At 41.4% G+C, this 26,920-nt stretch overlaps 1 long non-coding RNA gene across 3 annotated transcripts in view; it reads left to right on the forward strand.

The window, feature by feature from the left end:
- Window positions 1-26,920, forward strand: part of LOC110362498 (uncharacterized) — a 358,492-nt gene that overhangs the window by 312,497 nt on the left and 19,075 nt on the right. For all 3 annotated transcript variants that reach the window (XR_010471817.1, XR_010471818.1, XR_010471819.1), the window contains 2 exons: window positions 19-147; window positions 22,071-22,230. This is a non-coding gene — a long non-coding RNA (uncharacterized LOC110362498). The remainder of the gene's footprint in view (window positions 1-18; window positions 148-22,070; window positions 22,231-26,920) is intronic.

Consider the following 26,920-nt stretch of genomic DNA (forward strand, 5'->3'; position numbering starts at 1 on the left):
TTTTTTTTTCCCCCACAGCACTCTGCGATGGGAGAGCTGAGAGAAACTAGGCTGTGTCCTCCTGCAAGACTGGAGCTGCAGAGAAGGAAGTTTGAGCCTTCCCAGCAATCTTAAGCTTTCTTGCCAAAGGGGAACTGGTGGAAAAAGGTTAGTAAAATCAGCAGATAACTTAAAACTTCCCATGAGGCTTCTCATCTTTTGGCTGCAGTTTGCAATACAGTAGCTGTTATGGTATATAACCTATAGGGATTTTTCAGCTGAATGGGGTTCCCCAGTTCATTCCCACAGTTTCAACTGGTGGCTGTAGATGCTGTTCGTGACATCAGATCCACATAAATGATTTCTCTCATTTGTTCTAAACTTCTCAGCTTGGCTGTTTGGAGTGGCAGGATAGTTCCCATTGAGGATGAGATGAATGGAGTTGGTTCACACATGTGAACCAAATGCAAATCCTTAGATGAAAACTCATGGTCAGCTTTTTCCAGTGCTATTTTCAGAACTTCTACAAAAGACTGTGCTGTGATTATATGTATTCATGATATGTATATCATGTATTCAGCTCAAACAATATTTGAATGATGCATTTAGAATTCTTCCTAAAAAAGGACCATGCTTCTGTAAACTGCATCATATTTGTAAAAAAGGAAAAAAAATCTAGCTTGCTTTTCCTTTCTTTCTCTCTTTCTTTTTAATATATCATTTCATAAGGCTGTAAGAATTGGTGTTAATGCCACATTACACGCAGACACACTTCTACATAATCATATGCATTTGCATGTATGCCATACATAAACAACCCTATGGAATCCCGACTCTTCATTGTTAAGTTTGTCTCCATATTTTTCAAAGCAGAGAAGCTCTGGATGTCAAACAGTTGCTTTTTCATTCTCTTTCACTGGGCTGTACAGCAAATGCAGCCAACAAAATTAAGCATTGGGGTTTTTGTGGGTTGGTTGTGGTTTGTTTTTCTTTTGTTTTTTCCTTTTTCCTACCTGGCCATTTATAAACATCTATTTCCTTCTTGTCTCCTCCACTGATAAAACATATTTTTTTTGACTCTGTCATTAAGTGTCCTTCACATTGCAAATATTGATTTCCCCAACCCCTTGAAGGCCAAGAGTGTCACCTCCATGATGTTCCCTGCAGCCACTGACTTGGAAAACAGGAGAGCTAAGGTTGCTGTGGCCAAACATTGGTTTCCCACATGGTAGGCAAGAAGACAAGTGGCCTTAAGTCACTGCACTGTCTGATTCATTTATCTCTGTGATGCCATTCACTTCGCTTTCCCACATATTTGTGTAGTGAAGCTGTTTGGCCAACATGCCCTATGGGCCTTGTCTTAGTAATGAAAGTGCAGAGGGTGGAAAAGAAATTCTATTCTGGATTGTTGAGCTCTGTCTTGATTTTCTGATGGCATCCAAAAAAATCGGGCAGGCTTTTGGGCTTGCTTTTTGGGTGTGCTTTCAGATGCAGAAGAGCATCAGCTGCTGGGCCCTGCAAAGCCAGCAGGACTTCACCTGTGTAGATCTGGACAGAGTTTGGGTCTTTGTGGTGAGAGAAGAAAACTATTAATACTCTTTCTGTTTAAATCCCGAAAAGTTTCTTCCAAGCACTAACGGCGTAGGACAGATGATGTTGATTGGCTTCAGAGAAACAGCATCAGTTTAGCTAAGAATCTGCATACACGTCTCAGGTCTGTACCAGTCCTTTACATCAGCACTTTCTCTTTTAGAGTCATGCTTTTCTTGCATGAAAGCCATGTTGGGTTCACAAATCAACCTCTGCCTGTGAGATACCATAATGAAACCACATTGCTTATAGAAGGCAGAACTTTTCTAAATTATGATAAAATACCCAATATATAAGACTCTGTTGGGTCACTTAGACAATTCACTCATTTCAAAGCACTTTAAGAATGTCAGTCCTTGTGGCACCGTGTATAATATATGTCAGGGGGTATTGTTATCCCCCATTGCCAGCTGAGGAAGGGAGATTGCAAAACCACAACTTGAGTTATTGTTGGAGGCAGGACTGGAACTCGGGATTTCCTGGACACATTACCACCCTTCACTTCTCCCTCAGCTGGTATAATTAGCAGTGTCCTGGATCTCTCTCATTCTCATGCAAGAACACATTTGAATACATTTTTTCTTAGAAATTGTCAGTCTTGGGGTCATGTCTGTTGTGCGTTTCTGGCTGTTAATGATCTGTTGTCTGCAGTGAAATGCTCACTAGTACACCGTAAATCATGAACAGATGTAAAGGCGTCCATTTGTGACTACTGGTATAATCTCTCCAGATTTTTGAAACTGGCTACCTGTAAAACTTTAGGAGCCCTCTTTGAAAAAAACAATCCTTTGTGGCTCTTTAATTTTTTTGTTCTTGGCTGCTAGCCATTCAGACGGATGTCTTACATCCTCGAGATGAACTTAGTGCAGTCCTCATTGACCTAGCAAGCCATTTTTTCCCTGATGACAAGCTGGGATCACATCTTGTAATGACTGCTGCAAGATTGTCTTGTTAGGAAAAGGGCTAAGGTGGGATCGTCTTTAATGACAATGAAAGCACCTCATAAAATCCGATTCCTCAGTTTTACAGGGATAGCTCTAGAATTTTAGCCTATGCAGACTTAGTAAATCAGTCAGTCAAAAATTATATCGGTTGAAGTATAATGTTCATGGCAGTCCAAAAACCTGAACATGTAGGTGATTTGGAGGGCATTTTGTTAACTCTTTAATTGGTCGTTTGAGTGCTGGAGGCAGTAGCTAATTGCCTGTAGGTCAGAGTAGTCCTACAGCTTAGGTAAATGTATATTGTCATATGTCACATTCTCATATGGCTCCTTTGCACAGGTTGGTAAAAATGATTGCTGCATAATTAAAATTAAGACAAGGTGGGAAAAGTGATTCAATTAAACCCCTGAAGCCATTGCACAAATTATCAGAAGTACCAAAAACTAATGAATAGTTAAAACTAGTTTTATCCTTTTACTCTTCATTCTGGAATCCTGAGGGTATTAAAATAGCTGGAGTCTCAAAGTTCTCAGGGGTAAGTTTTTGGGTGGGCAGTGCAAGTATGAGTCAGCGCAGAGGAATCCAGGCCTTTTAAAATGCCAGCACACAGAAACCTTGTTGCTTAGTTGTTTTGAATTGAAAATAACCAGACCTTACGCACAAGAGACCTTTTGGTTTCTCCACCAGCCCAGAATTATTTTGAAAACATCTGCAATATTTCACTCTGCATGCAGCAGGTATTATATACCAGGGAGGGTGATGACAGTAAAAATAAATGAGATATGTTGTAACCAAAACATCCCAAGTTTTACATCATACATTTCACAACCCTAGCAAGCATCCTGTGCTTTGACTCGGAGGCCGAAGGCATGTGGTAGTTTTACAAATGTCTATTAGTATTAACAAATATGTTCCATTATTAGACAGTGTGCCACTGCCCCAGCCTCCTGGTGCAAGAGGTGAGTTAATATGGCTTATAAAATATAAGAGTGCTGCAGGCATAGGCGATGGAAATAAGAGCCCTGGCTCAGCGGGAGGTCTCATTACGTTTGGTGGGACAACTTACTAGAGGCCCGAACATGAGTATAAAAGCTGCCTCCCAGCTAAGGCTTTTTATGGTTCCTGTCCTTTCCCAGAGCAATACAACTTTAGGAGGTTTAGACCAACAAGGTCTGCACCTTTGGATGCTGGCAGTGTGCTAATTCTGGCTGGGTTTAAAATGAGAGGTGAATTAGAGAATTAAGATACGTATGTTTGTGCTATCCCTGTGCTTTTCAACAGAATTTTTTGATGATTGAGAGTAGTGGAGCACTTACGAGTTGTCCTCTTGCAGTTGTCTTTGTTGTTGTTGTTGTTGCGTTGTTTTTTGTTTTTTTTTTTTTTTTGCATGGCTCTTCTCTACTAGCAGCTGTAAACATCAATTTCTGGAAAAACAGAGTGTTTCTTGGCCAGGTTTGTGAGTGTGTGCACAGAGAGGACCCGGTATGCTGGAACTGTATAAACAGTGCACCTTATGAGGAAATAAAAAAGTCTCGCTGATCTTCATTAGGACAAATATTGTCCTGGAAGATTTTAAAAATACACCCTAGTAGAGACTGTTTCTAGTCATCCACGTAGTGGTGTTTGTAAGCGTTACCCCTTGCAGGTGTGGTGTAGATGGATAGATGAAGAACACAACAGTGTCATTTTGTGCTTCCACCTCTTTTAATGCTCTTCTTGCTCTGCATTTGAAAATAACGGTTATAAAACCTATTCTAATGCTTATCCAAAGCTTAATCAGAAACCTTAAATAGGAGGTAATTTGTTATTGCAGGTAGCATATCTAAGTATTAACTTTATCAAGTTAATAACTTTATCAGTCCTTGCTGAGGATCAGGATGATTCGGGGGATAGTAGGTTATGACAGCATGATGACATCGACCCACTAGATGAGTCCATCAGCAATGGGTACAGCTTCTGTAGGTAGAAAATATAAACGTTCCTGAAGATCTCTGTGGATGAAAATGCTAGAGAGCAGAACAGAAAAAAAGGGAGAAAACTAAAACACAGTAGGTGTTCAAATCACGTGAGCTCTTCGCATTCCCAGTGTTCCTACTGGAAAAGCAAATGGCTAAACCTTGTCAGAGTGTCCTAAAAAGTCAAAATTGTCCATGGGCAAATGTCTCTCCTGGTGTTGCAGTCTCCTCACCAAAATACTTTATTCAGTTGTTTTTGTTGTCTGTTCAGCCTAGAGTGCTGGTAATTAGAGACAAAATTTTCCACTGTTTCTTACCTGCAATTCAAGAAAAACACTGCTCATGTGATTAAACAGTGTTTTTCTGTAGCCTATTCTATATACCCTTGGGCTGAGACCACCCAAATGCCAGGTAAATTAATGCTTGTGGCCACTCTAGGTTTTCCTTCCACTCCAAGGCATAGGCGGCAGTCTGTAGTTGCTTGCTTTTGTAAATGTAGATTGCAGTTTTAGAAGACTGCCAACAAAAAAGCATTATGGTATAGGCTATTGCAGATTGCACCAGGAGTGCTGAAATTTCTGCTCTGCGCATAGGGATGTGGAAATGACTCAAGAGTGTTGGGATGCCTTTGTGGATTCCATATATATATATATATAGTATTGTATTACTTTTATATAGACGCATATGGTAATAAAATACGAAAGTATATGAGACATAATAGTTGTTATGTGACAGATTCACAATTTTTCCTCTGTGTACAGAGAGCAATTCAAGGTCATGGTACCAAATCTTTCAAAAGTCCCTCGTTTCATTGACTGTGGAAGGTTGGGACCAGTGCCCCGTATTTACTATAAAAATACATATTTTAAGATATTTAAAACCAGTATTTTGGTCTGTTAGTACTGAACTTGTCAAAGAAAAATGCTGTCTATTGCCACCAGCCAGGTCCATTCACATGGCAGACTGAAAAAATAACAAGCGTATGCAAAGCGTTTTAAAACTTTGGTTGAGGACACAATCATTATTGCTGGTGGAGGTGCCAGGAGCCCAACTCCGGCCTGCCAGGATTTGTGGAAAAGACCTACAGAACGTGCTCACCATCAAAGCAGTGGATGGTAAAGGAATGTATTAGGGCCTCGGAGAAGTTGCTTTAAAAGCCACTGGAATTACAAAGATAGCGAGAGAGACTTTCTGTACACTTTCTGGAAATACCCTGTGAGTCACCGGTGGGTTCCCCTGGGAACTAAAGGAGCCAGTGGGAAGCTGGTAATGGCCTGTTAAATTCGATAGGACATGCTTTGGTGATGAGTTGGTGGCACCATGGCATTTCCATGTGTTTTCACTAGCTGGCAGCAGAAGGGCGTGCACGTTGTTCTTCCTTTGGGGTGCATTTTACATGCAGCGAGACAGGGATGCGAAGGCAGCTGCCTTCTCCCTAAGAGCCTGGAAGCACTGGATTTCCCTCTGGACCAGCACTCCTCTTGATATGCATCAGTGTTTTAATGGTGTTTGCTTGTAAAGAGGAGCTTTTAAAAGGTGTCTTTAATACATGAGAAACTTAAACCTCATTACCAGTTGAGTCTGGGGACCCACCATCCTTGTGTTATCCCAGGGGGGCACAGCCCTTGCTCACATTTACTTCATATGCAAGGCCCAAACCAGTATACTGCTTGAGACAACAGTTCTTGTCTTAGCACAACAACAAAAAAGCAGGGATATGAGAGATTCCTTTGGTAGCGCAGTTGCCCCAAAACACATCTGGAATGTAAGGTCTGTTTTGCTGTGAGGAGAGCTATTATGCTGATGTTATAGGCTTTATAAGGGGATAATATTCTCTAGATGTTCCTGCCTTCTCCTGGCTTAAATGTGATATGTCAACAAGGCTGAAATGATTTTGGATGCCCAGAAATGGACAATGTTAGTAATGACGACCATGCAAAGAAAGATTAGGCATTAGTAGTGAAATTGGCTTGATGTCTTTAGACAACTTTAGGACTCTGTTTTCCTTCCTAAAGTTTTTTGTTGGTTCTTTTTTTAGTAGAATAGATTACAGCTCGTAAGATAGCACTATGCAAATAAATATCCTGCAATATTTTTGATAACTCAAAGGGTGGAGGCAAACATATGTTGTAGGTGGAGTCAGGAATAACATACATCTTTGTGTCTATTTACGTATGACAAATTTCTTCAGTCAGATGCAGGCCAGACTGAATTTAGCCATCTTGGCCTTGATGTTATCCATGTGGCTAAAATTGCCAGTCCGTTTACCCTGGAAATTATGACAGTGCTGCACTGCCAAATGCACAGTTGTATCATTCCTTCACTTTGTGCCTTTATATGTTAACTGTACCTCCGAGTCTTAAGCAGGTCTAGATTGAGTAGTTTCTTATTGGGGTGAAGAGCAGCCATTTGGGGCACCTCTTCTTCTGGAAAGGTGTCAGGATCTACATGTTTGAGAGGCATCCCAAGCTGGGGAGGAGATGTTTGTTTTCCAGTTAGCTCTTGTCTAAAGAATAGGTCTAAAAGAATGAGGCCTCCGTTAGGAAAACTACTGTAAATGACAAATTCTTCACTGTTGTTCCCAAAGATTTTGTTAGGGTCACCCATTCTGCAGTAAGAGTTTTCTTACAATTTCATGAAGAGATAGTCTTATGTGTCTATGGGGAGTTATCTCTCTATGTGGTTCTTCTTTGGGGTAGGATAAGGAAAGGAGTTGCAAGGATTAAAGAGTAACGGGTCTCATGAAGGAAACCAGCACTGCCCATCAGGGAGAAGCGCTGTTCTCCTTGTAAAAAACCCCACACATTTCACTCTACACTTGCAAGACAAATGTTGTGCAGAATATATACCTATCTCTTATTCAATAAAATCTGAACACAGAGAATAAATATTACATCCTTTCTTGTTTGTTTTGAAGACGAGAACAGAAGCTCGCTGGCACCAAGAAGAAACCTTCCTTTTTTTTGGCTTTCACTGCCGTTTTTCCTCTATGGAAAGGGGGAGACATTCTGGCTCTAGTTGCATCTGTTTTCACTATTACCGAGAACAAAACTTCCATTTTTCTAGTGAACTTAAGATCCAGCTCAGTTTCCTTCAGTAACTCCTGAATCTTTCTCACATGATCAGCTCTTCTCATTAGAAGGAAGCCCAGAAGGGCAGCACCACTGTCCAAAGCAAAATCTGCACAGTCTTTCCCGAAATTCTCACAGATTTGGGGCAAGCCTTTTATTTATTACAAATTTGAATTAGAAAAGAAGAGAAAACGTGGTTAGTGTGCAGTGTGCTCCTCAAATGACTTTAGATGAATTGTCTGTTGCATGCTGCCTTGCTCTTGATTCCTGAAAGAGTCTATGTTAAGAGGAAGCCTGGTGGTAGCTTGCAAACGAAAATAATAATCCTGCTGCTCTCTTGCACAGATTCAGCTTTGGGTCATGGGAATGCACAACCGGGGTGCGGGTGGCCTAGTCTGTTTGAAACATTGCAAATGGTGCCTGAAATAGAACCTGCTTTTTCACCCCATTTTCTTCCTGTCCTTTTTCTTCTATTTCCCAGCACAGTAGCATGTTTTTAGCTTCATTTTCCCCTCCATCTGGTGTTTGCCTCCTTCCTCTTCTCTTGCAGCCCACAAACGTTTGCTGCTCTCTCTGCCGCTGTCTTGGGCCGCGGACACTGTTTGATGAACAGCGGCTAATCTGGCCGGGCAGAAGGAAGCTGTGGGTTCTGTCCCCGCTCCCCATCTTCCCCTTTCCCCCCTCCTGCTTCATTCCTGCACCTGCGGTGAGTCCTGGGCATGGGGGCCAGAGATGTCCCCTCTGAGCAAAGTGATTAGATTAAGTTAAAAACAAAAAATGTGGTAGATCACAGATAGAATATAGATAGACCCTTCTTATTTTTTTACAGGAGTAACTTGAATTTTTAATAGTTTTACTGTGTTGTTTTTTTTTTTTCCTTTTTGTCTTAGCTGGCTGAAGGTAAATATCTACAACTTGAGCAATACTGTTCTGTTCCAAGTGGACACTTGGTATTGTTTATTTCTGGAGTGCGTTCTTCCAGCCCAAATGTGAGCCTTCTTTCTAAAATGTTCTTTCTAGGAATGAACATCCCAATAATAGTCATTGCCGAACTGTTTGCAGTTGACAAACACGGAAGGGTTGCAAATGCAGCCAAAGATAGGAATCAAAAGAAAGATTCTCAAAAAATGTTTGGCACTGTTTGCTCACCTTTGGAATATGTATCCTGTTCCTCTTCTTAAAATATTGTATTTTTTTTATATAGCTGGGCGAGCTGGTATTTCTTCTGCTCAAGCTGTCTCTAAACTTTTATTTCCATCAGTGGCAGCAGATTATGAGATGATACTTAGAGAAATGACATTATATCATTCTTTAAAATACCCATCCTGAAAGGCAAAATCTGTAGAAATTGTAGGACTAAGAGGCCTCCTTTGAGAGACAGAAACTATTTTAACTCGTTATTTTTAGAGCTCTGCAAATCACATACTTTTCACTGGCAATTCAAAAAAAAAAAAAGGAAAATGTAATAAGTTTAAAAAAAATCCTTCACAACTTTTTTCTATAAAATGGAAAGTTGAAATATGTCATTTGTGGGCAAATGAGATGCTTCACTTTAATTTCAACCATTTTTTGGTTCCTTTTCTTAGAAAAAAGGTAAGCACAGAATGGTGTAACGTGGGCTGGCCGCCCATATGGACTGGATGGGGGTTCCTGGTCAGCTCTGCCCATCAGTGCATGGATAATCATGGGAAGAGCTCTTTGCGATGAGGAGATGATGCTGCAAGCAGAGCAAACAGCTCTGGAAGTTTCTGGTGTTAAGGAAGGTTAAATGCTGATTTTGTTTTTATGGGGAGGATTTTGAAGAGGGTCCTGGTTGGCCATAATCAGCTGCTGAAAACTGATGCGGTAGGGAAGAGGTGGATAAAGAAGAGAGTAATGGTGGTGCCATAATTACACCTGGATTAAGGAGAAACTGACACCCAATATAGCACAGAAGAACTTGTCAGGATTTGCTTTTTTTTTTTTTTTTTAAATAGAGTAGAATAGAAAATAGTAGGAGAAACTTGTTTTTCGGAGATCTTGCTTCCAAAACTACTTCCTCAGGGTGGTTAAGCCTCTAATTTAGGAGTTTTTGTTTAATTACATTTTTAAACTTCCCTCTCTTAATTACTTTTATTTTTTTTTGTTACTAACACCTAAATATGATGCTATTTGGAGCACAAACAGACAGAGATTACAATTAACAGAATAATTACACTCTTTTTGTCAGTGTAACCTCATGATACAGAAAGTATTACAAATCCATTTTAAAACATATTAAATGTTCATATTAATGAGGATAATAGAGAACAAGTACCAGCAAACTAAATATTGTTAATGATTTTGAGCTATTAAATTCATTACCATTTCCTTTCATAATAAAGTGGTTACTTGCTAATTAGACCTTTTTTAACTCATCGTTATTGAATTCATTACATTGTGTGCATTTAACCCTTAAAGATCTGCCTGGGTATACAGATGCAATTAAAAAATCATTTCAGCAGCGTATGAAGCCGATATGCTGTTTGCAATCCTGCTTGTATTTTTGACAGTAGCGCCATGTACTTTTCTTCTGGTACATTTTCTTGACACATCATGCCTAGCAGCTTCTTAGCTGTCACAGCAGCTTCAGCAACACGCACGATGGAAACATGCTGTATTCATTTCATTTAATAGCGTTTAATGTTAAAACTAAAGTAGAGCCCGCTTGTTTGGCCAGGGAAAAAATATCCATCAGCTCGCTAAATGGTTGACGTCAACGAGCTACTCTTCTCCGAGTGAAATCTGCTGAGAGTTGGGATGATTTACCTTTTCCTCCTACAGAGACAGATATACTTGCGCCTATCTGGGCATCTGGTCTTTCTCTGCAACCCTAGATGGAAATCCTCTGCTTGATAAAGTTCATGTCAGATTTTCTCGTTATTTCAAGGTTCCCCCTGAACTCATCTCTCAGCAGCATTGAGGGTTCGCTCCCTTTTTGGGGAGCAGATGTGTGCCACCCTGCCTGAATCTCATCCCACATATCTGAACGATGGGGAGGGCACTACAGGGACAGAATCCAAGTGCTTCTTTGCTTCTTCCTTCTCCCTTCAGTTCTTACTCAAAGGAATAAGAGAATGAAGCCTCCATCTCTTTAACTTCTTTCTTAATTCTCCATGCTCACTTCTTTTCTTCTCAAAAAGAAATCCCACAAGCAACTCTCACACATGCGCACTTTCAAGTTACAGGTATTTAAACAGCACAAGGATACTTATTTTGCAAATCACTGGGAGCTAATGAAAGTAACCCACGCCTTGCCAGGTTGTGGCACAGCAACTTGGAAGGAAAGGGGTAATAATCTGACTGGAAAACACCCATTTTTTTTGAGCAACCGACTGTTGCTGCGCTGGACGCATCGGCGGCCAGGCATGCACCGCTCAGGTTATTTGCTGTAAGCAACACCATCGAGGTATAATTTTACTTGGGTAGGAAAGGCTTTGTGACACTTACTTCTGACGTACTTGATGGCTGGAAGTTGGGCTGATGGATACCCTGCAAATCCAATAGATAACAGATTAGATACGCACACACTGTGTGGCTCTGGAGAAATGCCGCCGCGCCATTATTCAGATCGGGCCGTCATCCTCCTGATGACGTGTCTTTGCATACGTGAGATACGAGGGTACGGCTGTGGGCCCACCCGGTGCTGCAGCCGCACCGCAATATATAATAACAATAACCCTACAGATTTGTAACCTCTGTTTTATTTAAAACCAGGTCCCTTTCACCTGTAAATAGCTGGGGTATAAATGGACCTCACCAATCATATTGGACTATTGTATTATACAGTCTATTGAATGTTTTTGGCAGGCGTGAACCCCTATGCTACCGTGTCCTTATTTTATTATTGTTTTGAGGGTAGAGCTGTGTGATTATCCATTCTTGCTTCAGGCATAGCAAGCCATCTGGAATGCTTATTAAACCCACAGGCAGATCAGAAGGATATAACTCTGATGATGTACATGTACACGGGCTGTACTACATCATCAGAGCATTGCTCCTCTGATGATGTAGTACACATTAGTGGGCCTAGATAATGGATTAGAACTAGCAGAGTGAAAGTTAGACTTTTTGAGGGATGGATAATGGTGTTTTTTTCCTCCCTCTGGGTAACTGCTGGCATAAGATGTGGAAAGGAAAATTTAAAAGTAAGCCAAGGAAGCTTCAAAACTTGTAAGTGCTCAGCTTGTCAATGGGGAGGGACAAGTGGTGATCGAGAGGCTTAAGGAGACAGTTTTGAAGCCCTGAATCATTGCAGAGAGGTCACATGTACTTGTCTGCTCAAGTGAAAAGGGACATGGAACGTGTCCAGAAATAATGCCACTTCTCCAATCCTCCTTTCATCGGTCATCACTGAGTGGATTTTTGGTAGGACTTTGGCTTTTTGTCATATTTCAGTACCACAGCAAAAACCCAACACCCTGTGTTATGACACATAGAACTGTTTTTTCGGCAGTTTCCAAATTTATGCTCATCACATATTTGCAAGTACTATTTAGAAATAAGCTTTTCAAATGAACGAGGGATCTGATCAGCTTTCAAACTAGCCATGTGTCTTCTCTTCAAGTATGAAAAAAAAATCAACATCGGTAAAAAAGAAGAACAATGTACGTATGGGGTGTAGGTGAATGAAGGGATAACTGTTTGCATGTCTGTGGAGTTTTAAATTTAATTTCTCTTTCTCTTTGTTCATAACCCTTCTTGCAGTGGTTTTCAGAGGTAGCTGATATTTGTCTATTCATGGAAAGGTGTTTCGTGTCTAAACAAAACCTTTTCCTGTAGAAGCTGGAAAGGTTCATAAAAGGTAGGTCGTTCAGTCGGGAAACTGAACGTGTGCCATGCAATTTGGATAACAAATTGCACACTTTAAATATCAAACTGTAAATATCAAGTACTCGAAATAATATTGAAATTTTTGAGCGATTCCAAAGAGTAACAGAACTTTCAAAGAGGAGCTGTACATAGTGAATATATGCTCTAAAAATCATAGCTGTAAAGTCAGGCAAATACCTGTTTTAACAATGGCAAATAGCAAGTACATAAAGGTATGGATCATATTTTATTAATGCTTGGTGTATCTTGGGTTTAGCCACTTCTGCCAACATCCTAAATGTGGGCTGCGTACATCTGCATGTCTGAGTGAAGTGTGCAGCCTGTGTGGGTAGATGCACATTTGTCAAAGCAATAATTCATTATTTTGGGTGCAGAATAGCAGTACTGTAGCAGCAATGTTGTAATTGCTTTGCCAAAATCTTTACTTCAGGGGGACTGCATGGTTTTCTAGTTTGATGGTGACCAGATTATCATGGAGGTGTAAGGGAGAACTAACAAAAATTCCCAGTTGAAAGAGTGGAGTTAATATTTTACATGACTGTGAACTGTCAGCTTCTCTTTTTACAGATTTTGAGGGTTTTTTTTTCAACACGTAATGAACGCCAGTTGTGACCATTACATGTTCCTCTTTCCCTGGGCTTGATGGCCACTAGGAGATTTTGTACTGTCTTTCTTAGCAAGTATCTGGAGAAGTTTCTGTTTCATTCCTGTGCTAATAGAAAGAAATGTGGAAAACCCTTCCCTCTCACTGCAAAACAAATGTCTTCTTGGATAACCCATGCTAGCATGGCTCCTAGACAGCAATTTTGGTGGCATTTGTATTGATTGCCAGTTTCGCACCGATCTCAGTGAAGAATCCAGCTTTTGCCCTTTTTCCAGCCGTCTTCCTTTTCTTTCCCTCAGTGCCTCAGCATGTTTCCCCTCACAGGTACACCCTTCCCTCTTTCCCCTGTGAATTGCCCTCTGCTTTCTGGAGTTTGCTTTTATGTGACCCACCGCAGGGCTGTTGCTTTCCTCCGGCCCAGCCCGCTGTGTCCCCCACTAACCTGCCTGTACCAGTTTGTGTCTTTCCCTGCTACCACTTGGTCCCCAGCTCGCTGGGAAGGAGATGACAAACTGTCACTTTTCTCAAACACCCTCTCCTCCACCAAGTACTCTTAAAGAGGCAGTGGGATAAATGGAATTCAGCATTCGAAAGGCTCAACTCCTCCAGAAAATATTCCACCCACAAGTGGGGAGCTTCAAAATCCATTCCTAGCAGTTAATGCTCTATCCTAAATGACATAGCTTTTCAGTAGTGACATGTGCATTGATCTGCATTACAAAAATAAGAGAAATAGCACTTCTTTTCAGCAGCAGATAATTACCAGCATACATCAGGTTCCCTCCTGCTGATACCCACAGGGTGGAGGGGATGGGAGTGGGCATTAGGTGGAGGGGCTGCGGCCAGCTTGCATGTTCAGCCAGATAAATAATATTGATTGGGATTTGTGTAGAGCCCCAGCAACACCCCTCCTCGCTGGTTTGATTAGCCGCAGGGGTACATTCGCTACGGTTACAAGATTTCACCCCAATCATGTCTTCCATGCAAAGGTGCTAGTTAGGCTACAAGCAGAAGCAAGCTGGGAGCTGAGAGGTTCTTCAGCCCTTATCAGAAAAGATCCGAGCCAGGTGGCTGGGGCCCCGCTGAAGAGCTGGATGAATTACAGGACACACACGTGTAAGAAATCCGCCCTTCGTCTGAAGGGGTGCAGACACCCTGGCGCAAGTACAAAACTCCCCTCTCTCCCTTCCCTGCCACCCCTCTGCACACACGTAGTTTGGAGATTTAGGAGCTGGGAGAGGTAATTCTGGATGGTTAATTGCAGATTTGAGGAAGCTACATCCACCACTGGGGCAAGGGTCTGCCTTAGGTCCTCAAACAGTCCCTCTCTCCAGGATTTGGCTCTGCGTCCTCTTACCAGCTGTCTCTGCCCTATGCAGGTGAATTCAGCTTTGTAGAAACTTCTGAGCTCCTCTACAATGAACCCCCCTCAGGCAAGAGACGCTTCTAATTTTTGTGAGGGAAGAGATGCCACTCACCAGCCTCCAAACGCCTGCGCTGCCCTCTGGCAGGACAAGGGCCTTTGCTTGACTCACTTCTCTTTGGGGCGGATGTCTGAAAAATCACTGCTGTCACTTTTCTGGCTGAACCATCAGTACACAAAAAAACTTCATTTTCACAGGAGTGCTGGAAAAAACTGCATCTAGCAAGGAAAAGCTCTGCTGCTTGCCTACGTGGGACTGGCCCATTTCTCACTTCATAGTCTGTCGTTCTTTAGAGGCAAATAAAGCCCATTGGCGATGGGACTGAAAGTGCTCTCTGGATCTAAACACGCTTCAGTGTGTTAGATTGACTGAATTTCCTCTCATCAGTGAATGCAATCTGCTGTGAGAAAGTTTTACTGTCTCTGAGTCCTTATGAAAACATTCTTAGATAATTGAGACATTCCCAAACAATTAAGATAACCAGATGTGTCTGTTATTTGTAATTACCTGAACACGAATTCTTTCTTCAAGAACAGTTCCATTTTTTGCGCCTTTTTGAATTACTCTAGATAATGGATAGGAAGATGAACTCTTCTGAAAAGTAATCTGTGGTTTGTACCTAGTATGTCTCATTCTGATGCAAAATCACCTCCTCCCTGAAGTAAGTACTGGGGCTGAAACAATATGTGAAATGAACTTTCCAGTTCTGCCATACTTGTGATCCACAGCCCGCAGTGCTCTTGTAGGTGACACCACGGAGTGAACTCTGAGGCTTAAAGTCTATGAACAACCCATGAAGAAGATGCTAAAATGATCTCTTCAAGCAGGGAAAATTGCTGAAGGCTCGAAAATGGTTTCACAAACCACTTTGTTAAGTAGCACAGTTTGAATAAAAAGGCTTTTGCACATGCTGCATTTGCACCTAGAGCTTTGCAACATTTTCGTTTTACAAAGCACTCGGCTTTTACTACATCGCAGCACATGAGGTGAAGGAAGTCAGGGCATCCCTGACAGATTTGTGGTGTAGGAAAGACACATCTACATGTGGTCACTCTTTCTTCTAGTGCCTCGGTATCAAGTGGGACTTAGCCTACACCTCAACATTGTTATTTTCAGGGCAGTAGTCCTGACTTTTTTTCAGAGACGTGTATCTGAAATCTTCTTCCCTCCCCGCTTCATCAAACAAACAGAGCTTGCATCAGAACTGGTCTGTCACACTCAGAACTTCTACTTATGTGTTTCTTGGTTTTGTTTTAGGAACCGACAGCTCTACCAATGTGCTCAGAGTATTTTCTGACTGGCTTTGTATTTTTCGACATATTGAGGAAGTCCTATATCCTGTTACTAATCACAGCTGTTATCTTCGTCTTTGGTTTGTATTTACTGTTCATGCTTTCATCATGGGCACTGTAAATAGGAAGGTGGGGAGCATCCAAGTACCGTGTTTCTTGTCTACTTTTCCTCTCCTGTTTACTCCGCTTTTATTACATGAGTCAATGGCCTTATCTTTGTTTTCTCCCCTGACAACTTCCTCTTGTTCTGTGTGTTTACCTGTGATTATTATTAATAGTGGTAAGACCAATGGTGATGATGTCACCTTTGGTTGTTCCAAGAAAAGTGGGTTTTTTTCAGAGAAAAAAAGTAATTAATCCGTGGTGCTTTATGAATACTTGGTGAGTTCAGCATTGAGGTTTTTTTCTTGACGTTCATTCCAACCTTCCTTCTTTCTCTTGACAGTTTTGCCCTGGGCACTGTTATCTTTGTTGTCCCATAGGAATATCCTTGAATCTGTTAGTCATGTATGTATCAACTGAGACTTCTGTCACCACTTTACAGCCTGCTGAGAACTTAAAGATCACAACATTGACTTGTTTCTGAAAATAAATGGGCCTTAGAGATAGTTTGGAAGACCAGTGAGAAATGCTGGTTTTCACTCCTGCTTCCTAGTTAGAAGATCTACTCAGTAGGAGCTAAACTTCATCCTTGCTACTGCGTACAGTGAGTTGTGACAACTTTGCCCACATACGAAGAGTACGTGATAAAATACCTAGTTGTTCAGGTGCCACCTCCCTCTCCTTCAAAAGTGGAAGGCATCATTTAGTTGGTACTTGGGAGCCAGTGGTGTTTTCAGGAAGGTCTGACCATTTTTCATCCTTGGTAAATGTAAAGCAGGATTTCTGGTGCAAGGAGGCAGTTTGTCACTGATTTCTTCACCAGGTTCCTCCACGCCTGATTCTCCTCAATCACACGGGTTCTTTTTAGGTCCATGAGAGCATTTGATGTCTTCAGGATGGCCAAAAATACGTTGGTAGCAGTGGAGACCAGGGAATTAGGTACCTTCTCCAAGACACCTGTGTTTTATTGCTTCCTTGTGTCATTGCCTACCTGTTATTTAGGTAGCCAGCCCTAAATTTCTCATGGTAGTGTACATATTGTATGTATTTTGTGCTAGAGGAAATGAACATGCATCTTTCTTTCGTATGGTCATTTTGTGGATAGTTTGTAGCTTCATGTGGTGATCTTTGGAGCTGAACTGTATACTGGTGGGATAAGAAGGAGCAAAAGGATTTGCCTTCGGGTGAACTAAGACTTTACAAAGACTGGCTTGGGATTTCAGGAGTGGCTTGAAGACTTACAATGAAATATAATTACACAAAAGGATTTAATTTTAATAGCATTGCGTGTGAGAGCAAGAGGGAGAAGTCTGAAGTCTGGTTATATGGAACTGAAATATATGGTAAGCGAGGCACAGGGACAAGAAAAATGGGCTGGGTCAAAAAGATTGCAAAAAAATGCAATAGAAAAAAAGGACTAAAGCATAAAGCAGGCAAGAAGAAAAGTGTTTGTTCAGTTTGCATATACTGGGACAAGAGTGAGGCGTGAAAGGAAAAGAAAGGAAATTGAGCCTAAAACTATTTATCTAGCTACTGAAGAGTTGGTTTTCTTCCCTTTTCTTGAAGGTTTCATTAAAACGTGTGAATGCCCTTTTTTCCCAAGAGTTTTTAAGTGTCAGATGCCGGTTGGTCTCAGGGAGATTCATTCCTGCCAGGAATGCTTCTAGGGAAGAACTGGGGGGGTTTGGCAGGGCCGTGGAAAGTGCTTTGGGCTTGGAACTTGCCATTTCCACTCCTCCGGGCTGCTTGTGCAGCTCCTTCTCTCTGTGCCCAGCAGTCCCCACAGATATAAAATGGTAGTTTGCAGCAATTCATGGCCTGTTGTTTTCCAGCATGTAGAGATGAGCTGGAGAAGCTCTGCAGGGCTAAGCCAAGGATGGCCGAGGGCAGCACTGGCCTAAGGGGTACCACTGGGACCCCTGCACAAACAGACCTGTTTACCCAGCCTGCCCTCATCACAAATCTTGTATTTCCAGATGAATATTTTAAGGGAAGGGAATTGTGTAGATTGTTAGTGTAGCTTATTAGGTTTTAAAAATTCATGTTTTCTAAATTTCCAGTATTATTTTCCCTTTGCTTTAAAGAAAAAAAAAGGGGGCGGGGGGGGAAGGGGGAAAATCTCTTTTCAAGGGCTTGATGGTCTGTTTCATCTGGAAATCCCTCTGAATTGCAAGTCCCTTCTCCACAGTGCTACCTGAGCACTTGTGAGTTCTTCTTTTGAAGTGTCAGTTGTACAGTTTGTGTCACTTTCAGGCTTTTAGCTACAACTGGACATTTGAGGCCAGACAGAGGAATTTGAGCTAAGTGTCATGCTATGGACTCTCTTATTTTTAAAAGAAGAACCCACTTCACGTAACCGTGCTTGAATTATATCACTATACCAGCTAAAGCAAAGGGATTACTATTAGCCTATTGAACGTAGAGCTGTAACTCAGATGAGAGAATTTCATTGAATTTCCCATTGCATCTTTCTAATGACCTTACCCCTGTGTTTGAGAGATGCCTGCACTAAGAGGAATGTTTTGTTTGTTTTTAAAGTTTCTGCAGAAACATATTTATCTATCAGGAAATGATATGTTTTACCTGGAGTACCTCAGGATATGGAAATTTGGTCTTCTGTCTAATTTCCAGACTTGGAGCTTAGGTTTGAAAACAGTCTACACTTCATAGTATTAATGGTATGGCAGATATGTGGCAAAGACAGACACCCCAATCTGGCAGAGTTTTGTAACAGGGGACAGTAATGAATATGAGTGGTAAATCAGTTAAATGACAGATAATTCACCTGCTCACCAAAACCTCAAAGAGTCACTGGCTTGGAGCTGCTGCAGGTCTGTAAAAGAGTGGATGGCCCAGAAACACCAGCACCAGGAGATGATTTAGGACTTAACACCCTTCTGCTGTACTGTCAGTACTCGGGTACATTGCAGGAATGCCCCTTCCAATGCTGCTTAGAAACTGTCCAGAAGACATAAAATATGCTAAGCAGCTGTTAAAGGGGAAAAAAATAACATGTGGCAGAGAAAGATGAAGGATATGCATAAAAAAAAAATTGAAGACACTTCTGATGAAGATGTGAAATATGACATTTTTCTATTTGTGATGCTGCAGAGTGCAGTAGCTGTGGTGGTGGCAGGGCTGTGGAAGGGTTGCTTTTCTATTAAGGGCAAACAAAATGAGGGTAAAATTTTAAGTCAAGGAATTTTCTGCTGCTAGAAGGCAAATCACTACATGCACTACTACAAAAGAGCAGGGGTAAACAATACAATATGCTGCGAATTGCAGATGGGTGTGCAGTAACGCCGTGAATACATTAACTTCCCGTGTTGTCAAGGCGAGTGACAGTGGCTGACTGAAATCCAGAAAGGAGCTACTGTCAGCGCAGCACTCGACTGGGCAAAGTCACATCACTCCTAATAACAAAGTCTATTCCGTTTACATCTGACATGGTGATCGAGAGGCTCTCGTTTGGGGAATTCTATTTATTTTGACCCAGGGAAGTCCACTGAGCTGCTCGATCGAGCTCCGGCCTCTTGCCACAGCAATTAGACAAACTCATCTATGCTGTTTAATCACTAGGACTGAATTTTCTGCACCTCTCTTTCATTCTAGTAACTTTTTTTTCCCCTGCCTGCTGGCCTTTACTGTAGAAAGGACAAAAAGAAAATGCAGGAGTAAGTAAGAAAAGTGCTTTCGGAGCTGTGCTTTAGATGCTCCAAACATTAGTGAAGAAAAGGTTATTTCATGAAGGGCAGGGAGTCATGGAAAACTGTAGTTTTGTGCCTAGAACTGTGCAGAAAAGGGACCGTGCAGCCCTGTGTTTCCTTGTGCTGTGCACGTCCCCGGGAAAACCCTTCAAAGGCTAAATCAGTAGATTTAGTCCGTGTTCCAGTTTGATTAAGGTAGGTCTCTGTGTGACTTACCCTGTGCTGAACATATCCAAGGCAGGAAGGTAAACATCCCATTGTGCTGGATTTGATGAAAGAAAATCCTGGAAAACGTTGCACTTCTCTAAGGAAACTGCCAGAGGCAGATTATTAGGTCTGAATTAAAATGCAGACGAGATTCATTAAATTGTTGACCCTGCCCCCTCCAAAAAAAAAGTCAGGTTGCCATCTTAAATTGACAGCATTAGAGACAAATTATGTGCGCTGATTAATAAGTGCGGGCTAAATTATGGCTTGGAGAGCGGGTGGAGCGCTATGGGAATGGGAGAGAGGGAAGGAGCAAAGGAGGTGAAAGCCCATCCTGCCCATGGGGACAGGGCAGTGCCAAGGGGCGGAGGGTCCCTGTGTCACCAGGGGTGCGGAGGGGGGGACAAAGGACAATCCATGTTGGGGCAGGAGGAAGGAGCTGAGCGTTGGTCACCTGCAGGGATCTCATTCCCTCCGGGAGGTAGACGGTGACATGGCACCCACCATACAGCGGTGGCGGGGACGAGTGTGAGCTCAGGGATTACATTACCCCTTTTCTTTGGGGTAGAGGAAACTTCTCATTTTAAAAAAAAAAAAAAAAAAAGAAAGAAAAAACCCACTCCAACCTTGGAAGGGTCAGATTTAAGAAGTTAAATAGGAAATGTAGGGTAAATTAGAGACTTGAGAAGCCAATTTCCATCACAATGGGGAAATTGAAATACTGACCATTTCAGACAAAAAAGGGGGAAAGCAGGCATAACAGTATGTGTATTACTCACAAGACATAATTCACTGAAAATACTATGACCGGTAAAAATGAATGTTATTAACATGTTAATTTTACTAACCCTTTAACCTATTGATTAGCCAAACAGAAGGAAACAGCATCTTTTCATGCTTCCCCCTCCTGCCTGCCTTTCATGTAATTGGATTCAAATTCACATCTGTAGCTACTAAACCAATGTTTTCAACCTTTCTTCTACACCTCCCCACCCCCAGCTGTTTAACCTCCCATCTCCAGCTCTGGCATAAATGTAAGCCTTTATTTGTGAATATTCCAATAAGCTCTTTGCCTCCAACTATATTGTTCAAGTACTAGCATCATTGTTACAGCTGTAATTGTTACTATCAAGACACAGTTCTTTGTAATTAGAAAGTCAAGATGGTATTCAGCAGTATGGCAGCACAGATTCTCATTTGTTAGGCTATTAGAAAAAAAATGTTTACAGAGAAAACAGTGTCATTGTTTAGTGCTCTTAATTGACCATCTGCCTGGTAAAGAAATGTCCGAAGAAGGATAAATAAGACTATAGTACACTTATTTATTTATTTTCTTTGTGCAACGAGTAAATTAGGAAAAGCAACAGCAGATCCAAACTAGACAAGACATTGCTAAATCAGGCTGCAAGTGAAATCATGTCATGAATACATTAACTTTTATTTCTCTCGGTGTCAAGACTCGTGTCTGCATCTTCCTCAAAGTTTGTTGGGAAGAAAAAAAGAGGCCAGATCTTGGTGGGCACTGCGGAGTTGACAGCATTCATCTTTTAACAAAGTCAAGCATATGCTGCTTTGAGTGCAGCATCTTTGCATGCTCAATGACGTGTTTAATGTCACCTTTCCCACTGTAAATCATCCCTGAGTAAATCCACAAGGGAGAGTGGTACTAGGAATTAAGCAGGAGAGAAATAAAATTCATGACCATGTGGTTCTATCTCAGGGAATTTGGTACGTATTGACAAGAGAGATTCACACCTGACGGGGCCGAGAGCTAATTTGTAGTAGGGCTGTTTATCTTCTGCCTGAAAGGAATGCTTTTTCATATTTAATGTGCATTTTCCTCATCTCCGCCTCTGTGTGTGTTTGTGATTTAACGTGGCTAAGGGTACATCTGGTTTTTCTGCTTGGCAAAATTGCAGTTTCAAATTTTGGGCTAATTCAGAATTCTGTGGATTTTTTTCCTATGAAGAAGTAAACGAGGGGCAGTCTGGTCTTCAAAAATGGCTTTTGATGTTTCCATTGCACAGTGCACTGTCTTAGGTAGGGAGTATTTGATCTGTTCTTGTGACATTTGTGTACAGTTTTGAAGAGAGAAATGAAAAAAACCCAACAGTATTACCATGCTAAACCAATATGGTAAATGACCAAACTGATCTTTTGTACTATTTGTCTTCCAACATCCCAGGTGGAAATAATCCAGCACATTTATATGTTGATTTATTACAGTGTGGAGTAAAACAAAATAGAAAGAAGCAACAGGAAAAAAAGCAGGAAAGAGAGGAATGAACTAAAAAAGTAAGAATTACATTTAAAAATAATAATCTCTGTAAACATTACCTTCCAGATTGGAAAGGCACCGGGATGCCGGTAAGGGGAGCCCCAGTTCTGCTTGTTGCATGGCCATTGCAATGTCCACACAGAGCTGCAGCCACTCGGATGGTGACAGGGGGACAGAGACCAGCGCCCTCGCAGCAATCAGCAGCGTGACAATTGTGACGACACCGGTAGGTAAAATTTCCCAGTGCTTTAAAAGCTGGCAGTGTTTTAACCATCAGTTCCCACAATGATAAATGCACTAATGGCTTCAAGTGAATTTCTTTCCGTAAAACCTCTCCTTTGATGCCTTCACGTAACTCCTCAGGTGCATCATCCCTGGTCCATCTGTTCCCTACTGAAACGTTCCTTTTTCCATCTCTTCTTATTCCAGCTCTAAATACTGACCCTAATAATTTCTGTTTTTCTTCCCCGGGTACTTGGTCTTGTGCACAGATTCTTTTTGAGGTTTGAGGGAGTACCTCGAAGTCTTGGTTTCTGCCCAGTGGCTTTTGAGAAGTGGTGATAGCTAATGGAATCTAGCTATCATTTGTCTTAAAAACAACAATATGTAGTATATTTTTTCTAAATTTATTTTTCCCCTCCCATTTCTGCAGATCTTTCGTTAGTGCCAACTGCATTGTTTTCAGAGAGCAATGACCCAACATTTTACTAATTTTTTTTCCTTCCAGTAGGGAATATAAGTATACTTATATAATATAACTTCCATCACCAGGTGGAGGAAGGTGAGAAGTGCAATGGGCTTTCAGGGCACTGCACCTTTTTCCTGAGAGACACTCAGATTTATGAGGTCTGAAGGCTCCTTTATATCTTCTGAACTGAAACCAAAGGGCAGTAGACATCTGACCCTACCAAGACCGAAAAACATGCCTAGATAGCCACCTGCTTGTGCGTGCTGATGTCCTCATGCATGCTCCCTATTTCACTTATCGCTGTATCAATTTTGATAGCAGTGTGATGATGACTTCTTGAAGGAAGGTATAAGCTTTATCTTATAAGCTTTCTAAGCTTTATAAGCTGCATCTGTCCATGTTTCCTGGCACCAGGTGTGGGTGCTGGTGTCTGTCTGTCACTGGGGCAGGTGGTCATACACAGAGCCCGTGCCGGCGTTTTGTCTGCGCGTGCTTTGGAGCACTGAGCAGAAGAAGTGGCTCAGAAAAACCTGATTGACACCAGTAGTTTTAAGCTCATGCATGTCTAGCTACTTGTTCAATTTGTTTAGTCCAGTGGTCTCCTTTATTAGGAGCCTTAGGGTTTTTCTTTTGATTTGCAGGATGATTATAATGAGAGCTCCTTAGCGCTGCTACACCAGGGTATCTGCCCGATTGCTCTCAGCCTCTGCTGTATAGCTTGTGATTAATGTAAAACAGTCAGATGCCCTTTAGATCAGTTGAATTTGGGGATTCTGTTATAAACACGAAAAGCGTGCTGACCACACAAAGCCCTTGGTGGTGCCAATTAAAGACAGCGTCATTCAGAGTTGGCACTTCTCATGCCGCTGCTTTTTTTTTTAACTCCTCTCTTCTTTTCACGGCAATTCTGTTCCGTGCAGTTGTGGCCTCTCCACTGCTGTGCACCTGTGCCGTGCTCCAGCCCCAGGGCATGGCTTCTTTGGGTGGTAGGGAAACACCATAATTTCCACTCTTTCTGCCCAATTTCTGTGCCCCTCAGCTAGCCTTCTGTCCAGCTAGCCGTGAGCAAGGGGATTTGGGTACAGTATCTCTTCCTATTGTCACATAGGGATGGGCAATATTGCCTGCACTGTCCTAGCAGAAATCCTGTGGTGTCCCTTTGCTGCCACCACAGTCCATTTGATGAATTTCATGGTAAGACCCCAGCTTATCAACATGATCTTTTTATTCCAGTCAGTATTCCAAGTATTCCTTGAATGTCGCAAGTGAAGAGCTGGATTATTCACAAAGTGTCCAGAGTTAAATCCTATTTACATGCAGAAGTTGTGCTAGATTACCCTGAGGTTAAGTGCGTGCAAACCCCTTCTGTGAGGACTCTTCTAAACTAATGAGAATGACCTCCCATAATTTCTTTAATTAAAGAACAACAACAAACTAAATCTAGATAAAACACGCTTCAGATTAAATAAGGTTGGCCAAGCAAATGGTTTTGCAGTGCTTGAAGTGCTGACTGCACTTTTTGCGCTGACTGAATTACTCGAGTGCTTTGGGCAGAGCGGATCTCAGCTCTGGTTCCTGACATCTGGTTGAGTGGCTGCAGCAGCGGGGGCTGTTACGCCTGCCCCACCTAAGTCAGCAGAGGTTTTGCCTCTGCCTGTGAGGTGGCCAAGGTCTTTCTCCAACATAAACATTTTGTGCCAAATCCCATGTATCACTTTTGATATCTCACAAATTCGTATAAAGTGTCTGGATCAAGACAAAGCGTTATTTTTCATGGAAGTTACTCCCCAACCCGCTCTGTGTTTGTCAGAAAGGAATAAAACTGCACCATACAAGAGCAGAGAGAAAAATCCTTTTTTGCTGAAATTTCATCTTCCAGAGTCAGGCTTTTTGTTGCATAAGGCTCTTCATAAATCTGGGATGTTGTCTCTTTGATCTCTTCACCCTCTGTCTACAACATATACTCCAGTTGCACTTCTTACTTAATGGACTATGAGAAACTGAGGAACCCTAGCATAAGAAAAAAAAAACAACAAAAAAAGCCCAAAACAGTAGTGGTTTCTAATTTCTCTGCTTATTTCTTAAAAAAAAAAAAAAGACCTTTAAATGCTACTTAGGTGACACTTTCCATTGATCTGCCTGCCTTTCATTGCTGAATCAGGAGACTGTGGAGAACAGAAGTAGTGGTGTTTGCCATCCAACAACAACAATTTGATCACAAATCTTGTGACCATATGAGATGATCATGTAGTTTATCCCCAGATACCCCTTCTAATCCAGCTGTTTTCTAAGTCTGTCCCAAAAGATGATTATTCAGCTGATTTTTCACAGGTGTAAACCCTTCGTTTGCTCAAATCACGTAGGGGTTGGTGTCTCCCCATAGAACTCCCTCCATCGGTGCTCCTGAAGGGGCTTTATACCCAGCAAAGTCAACCACAAATGTTGTCGCATGAGGCTACGGGATGTCCATGGTGTTCACTGTGTCTCTGTCTTACTGAAACAAGAACCTTAAGAACAAAACCACTGTGATTAATCCCAGAGGAAATGTGGACAAAACTGGAATGCGATTTTCTTCTCAGTCAGTGCTATGGAGCTCCTACAATATTTAATAATGTTTTATTCATGGATGAAAAGTTAGTAGGATCCCAACATATTATGGCCATTCATGTTTAGATCTGTAAATGAACCCCAAAATAATTGTAATATTTTGTTGCTTGCTGCACGTAGAGCACACACTTAGCTTACTAGTATATAAACTGCATCTAATCCCATTAAACATTAAAACGTAAGCAAACAAATTGACTAACAAAATATAGTGAGATGGGAGAAAAAGAAAATAATCTCAGAAAATAATTGGTTCTAAGGAAGTTAATGAAAGTTTGTAGTATGCTTTTTATATGAATAGAGTTCAGAAGAGATTATTTTTTTGAAGTGTTACTCACAAATCTCCCGTATCCACAATAGATCTTTTGTTAACTGTACCTGCACATTTATTGTGTATGACAGCCTAATAAAATGAAGTCATTTTAATAAACATTGTATCAGAATATCCTATCTTCTATGTGGCAATGTGAATTTCCACTACTGAAGGAAACATTTAACATTCTCACCATTTTAATACTTTTAATAAATATTTGCAATTCCTGTGATAACGCATAATGGCAGAAAAATGCATTGCCTCCAAAATTTATGTGGCTGCTGGCAGGTGGCCATTTTCCAATTTTCTGTCTCGCTAATATACATTTATTATGTATTTCTAAGGGCTTTTTTTTCCCAGTACTTGGCTTGCCATAAAATTACTATTTCTTTTACAAGAGAAAGCGCTCGTGACAAAGAAATTCCAATTGAACCTAAAACTGACAAATGGACATCTGCTGGCCAAGCCGGAGAAGAAAAAGCATTTGCCTGACGTAGCTCTCGGTTTGATCCCTTCCCATCAGCCGAAGCCACAATATGTTTGGATCAGAGACTCATATTCCGAACTAATAGCAAGAATCAGTTCTCGCTTAGTAATATTTTCTGAAGTGTGACACTGCATTGCATCACGTTACGCATGACATGACATGAAATAACAGAACGTTACATGATGGGTTATGACATAGGGAAGTAGGATGCAAGTTAATATTATGCATTACATATTTCTTTTTTTCTAAATTGTTGGATCAGAGTGTATGATGAGCCGTGAGTGGTCTTGTCTACGCTGGCTTTATACAACAGCCATCATTATAGTATCTGAGCATCCACCAGCAGATAATTAAGCCTCTATTGACAGCTGAAATCCTTGAATCTTTCAATAAGCACATATCGTTCTCTATATTTAAGTAGCAGTATTCATTTGAAGAGCAAGGGAGCAGTGACTCTCTAAAAATGAAGCATAAACAGACAGGCAATAAGAAGTGGTGAAACTACTACAATGATAGATACTTATCCTCTAAATGGAAGGAAGCTGATTTTGTAAAACTCTTTATTGCATTCATAACAAAGCAGGGGATATCCTATATCACAGTGCATGTGCTTCTCGAAGATCCTTTCTGGTAGCAAATGATGTTCGGAGAGCGCGATTTGTTATCAGAGAGCTATTTACGATGGCCAAGATAGAAGGGCACTGAATAAATATCTATAGCTCTCAGGAACTGAAACATGATGGTGCAGTAGATGGAAAGAAATATCTCAAACAAGCAGGGGAACAGAACCTCCCTACCAAAGGTGACTGCAAATTCAATAGCTT

The sequence above is a fragment of the Columba livia genome, chromosome 3 (genome assembly GCF_036013475.1).
Source record: "Columba livia isolate bColLiv1 breed racing homer chromosome 3, bColLiv1.pat.W.v2, whole genome shotgun sequence".
Taxonomy (NCBI): Eukaryota; Metazoa; Chordata; class Aves; order Columbiformes; family Columbidae; genus Columba; species Columba livia.